A 3,769-nucleotide genomic window follows, 5' to 3' on the forward strand; every position below is an offset into this window, starting at 1 on the left:
CATGAGAGTTCAACCTGCCTCCCTCAATACCTCCCTGAGCTATTAATAAGTTACCTGGCCAGCCACCCCCACCCCCTCACCCTCCGCCGCCACCATGCCCTCCACATCCTCATAGCATCTCCTAATATATAGCCTGTGAGGTCCGCCTCTGTTGGGTCTAACTGATACAGACTTTGATGCCAAACACGATCCCAGAGGAACAGAATCTTAAAAGATGAGTTTTCCTCTTTGCTTTTGGGTGCCTGGGATGCTCTTCATTTGATTTGGTTTTGAAGACATTAATGCCCCTGCTTCCATGGCAAACACAGAAGCAGTTACCCATGGCATGATGGGTGCCACCAGAAACATCTATATATTGGGCAGAACAGCCGGAGTTGCACACAGCCTGCCCTTCCTGCTGGCCTTCCCTGTGGGTCTCAGGCGTGTGTCACCAGGCTTACCACTGTCCCTCAGGAAGTTCCTTGGACTAGATCTCTTGGTGTCTTTTATTTCTGTCCGTCTTCTCAAGGTTCCCACTTCTATGGTTGACCTCTGATTTATTTAACAGGTCACGCAGTTCTCTGCCTGAGGACAGACAGACAGACAGAGAGACTAGATATCCATGAAGCCCCTTGGCATTTGTCAGTGCTGTGCCTGTGTGGACTGCATCTCTTGTGCCAACCATGTAGACAGAGGCATGGCTTGGATGTAGAATGCTGGGCCTCAAACTCATGTAGACAGAGGCATGGCTTGGGTGTAGAGTGCTGGGCCTCAAACTGTAGTTGGCCAGCACGGCAGAGGAAGGAGGTGGGACTTGTGGGACTTGTAGTTCCAGCCTTCCTGTTCCTTACCAGAGAAGGCCGCCTCGTGGCCCAGCAACTAAATTACAAGAACAAGCCCATGTCGGCGACAGGCGTCCCTAGATAGCACCTTGGCTGATAAAAATCTAGTGGAAATGCTGTGTTTCTCTGTCATCCTTAACCCTTCTGTGCTGCAGGAGCAGTGGCCCTAGGACCTCAGTGTGTCTTAGGTCTGTCCCTGACTATGGGGAAGTAGAAAGACCCCTGGGCCTTTCTGGCCAGCCAGCCTAACCAATTCAGCAACTCCTAGTCCAGTGAAAGACCTTGTCTCAAACAAAAAGAGGTGGGTGGTGGTGGAAGGTATCCTGGGGGATGACACACACAGTTGACCTCTGGTCTCCACATAAACACACACCCTCGGTAAAGGAAGTCCATGACACCTGACGTGCCCCGCCCCAGCCCGAGGGACAAACTGAATCAGGGTTCACCTGAAAGAGGGAGTGGGGATTGAAGGTAGGGTACAGAGATGCGAGAAATAACAAATCAAGTCAGAAATTTCTGATCAAGATTCACTTTAGCTGACTAGTAAGAATATATACAGAGCAAGGTCCATAGGATCTATTCTAATCCCACTCACCCTAGCCCCCAGGCAAGAATACAATAGCCTGAATGGCTCCCTGTAGAACTTCCTAGTTCTCTGAGTAGTTCCCTGTAAGAACTTCCTTGATCCTCTGGGTGGTTCCAAGTTGGGACTTCCCTACTTCTTTCAAAGGTAAATAGTCCAAGGATAGCCTAGAACACAAGCCTCATTGAGGCAAAGGTCAGCAGCTCGAAGGTCACAGCGTGCAGCCTAAGCCCAGGATTTCTGATATGGCAGAATTTGGCATGGCTCCCCACAGACACCAATAGTTTGTTCTTTAAAAGATCAACAGCCGGGCGTGGTAGCGCACAGCACTCGGGAGGCAGAGACAGGCGGATCACTGTGAGTTCGAGGCCAGCCTGGTCTACAAAGTGAGTCCAGGATGGCCAAGGCTACACAGAGAAACTCTGTCTTGAAAAACCAAAACAAAAACAAAAACAAAAACAAAAAGATCAACAAAGCCAGTCATCAGCAAAGCTTACTGCACAGGCATGAGGATTTGAGATCCTCCAGCACCCATGTGACACACCTGAAGTCTCTAAATGAGATAAGCAGACAGGAGGCCAGACAGTTTAGCTGACTGATGAACCCACGTTCAGCAAGAGATGACGTCTCAAAAGCTAAAAATGGACATGAGCTGGGGAGATGGCGCAGCAGTTAAGAGCACTGGCTACTCTTGAGGTGGACCAGCATTGGGTTGCCAGTACCCACATAGTGGCTAACAACCATTGGTAACTCCAGTTCCGTGGGGGGTGGGGCAGTGCCCTCTTTGACCTTTACTGGCCTTGCTTGCATGTGGTTCACAGACCTACATGAAGGCAAGACACTCCATATACATTAAAAAAAAAAAAAAAAAAAAAGATGGCTAGGTTTGACGGAACCCACTTTAAATCCCAGCACTGAGGCAGATGGATCTCTAATCAGTTCAAGGCCAGCCTGGTCTACATAGCAGGTGTCAGCTGCCTCCGAAATCCCCCCACACCATAATCATGCTGTATGTGTGCATGTGCGTTGTCATGTGCATGTCCAGATGGGTTGGAGTGGGGCAAAGACTCTTGCCTAAGGGCTGGAGAGATGGCTCAGAGGTTAAGAGCACCGTCTGCTCTTCCAGAGGTCCTGAGTTCAATTCCAGCACCCACATGGTGGCTCACAGCTATCTGTAATGAGATCTGGCACCCTCTTCTGGTGTGCTGCCATGCAAGCAGGCAGAACACTGTATAAATAATAAATAAATAAATCTTTAGGAAAAAAAAAAAGACTCTTGCCTAAGGAATAACCTGATTGCCTGCAGCCAGCATTTGCCATATATGGACATATGTCGCTTTTTATGGTCTGATTAGTTGGCAACTCATGATTGGTTGACGCTTGGCTACCGCAGTTGGCACTCCCCAGAGTATTAACTCTTAGCTGTATAATACAGTTCCTAAGACTGGAGCCTGCTTTGGGCCAAACTTAAATCAATTTTGTAGATAGAATTAGACCAAACTTACCTCAGTTTGACAATCTATTTTTACCCACAGCTTTTTCTTTTCTTTAATTTAAAGACAAGATTATAGCCCTGGCAGGCCTGGAATTTGTTATGTAGACAGGCTAGCCTCAAGCTTAGAGATTCATCTGACTCTGCCTCTCAACAGCTGTGGTCAAAGGCCAGCATACCCAGCTTAGCACAATTCTTTTGTGAAGGGAGTTGCCTCATTTCAGAGGCCAGTCTTTTTTTTTTTGTTTTGTTTTGTTTTGGTTTGGTTTGGTTTTTCGAGACAGGGTTTCTATGTGTAGCCTTAGCTGTCTTGGACTCAACTTTGTAGACCAGGCTGGCCCTCGACCCACAGAGATCCCACCTGCCTCTGCCTCTGCTGGGATTAAAGGCATGGAGCCACCACCACCTGGCTAGAGAGCCAGTCTTGAAATCAGTTAAGACAGAGGAGACAGGCTTTTGAAGGGACTGATATTGCTTCCCCACAGAGACAGGGAAAGACGGGGTTTTGTTTTTTCTTCTTCCCACCAAGAACTGGAGCCAAACTGTAGTCCTATCCTCAGTGTGGAGGGGAAGCTGGTCCAGGCTTGAGCCAACATGCTCACGCCACAGAGCATCATGGTCCAAGCATCTGTTACACTCTCCCCACATCCACGTATAGTACCTTCCTAATTGGACAGTTGACTGATGGGAAGGCCTTCCTGGTCAACCACTGGTCCAGGATAAGACAAGGGCACTGTGATATCGGTGTATGTAAGCTGAGAGCTGGGCCTCTTGTCTGACTCTCCTGGAGTCCTTCCTCTTCCGGTGCTAGTGCACAGTTAGCTCAGGGAACAGCTAGTAAATAGAGTCACAGCTGGGATTGTGGGTGAGGGA

This window comes from Acomys russatus, chromosome 11 (genome assembly GCF_903995435.1).
Source record: "Acomys russatus chromosome 11, mAcoRus1.1, whole genome shotgun sequence".
NCBI classification, from domain to species: domain Eukaryota; kingdom Metazoa; phylum Chordata; class Mammalia; order Rodentia; family Muridae; genus Acomys; species Acomys russatus.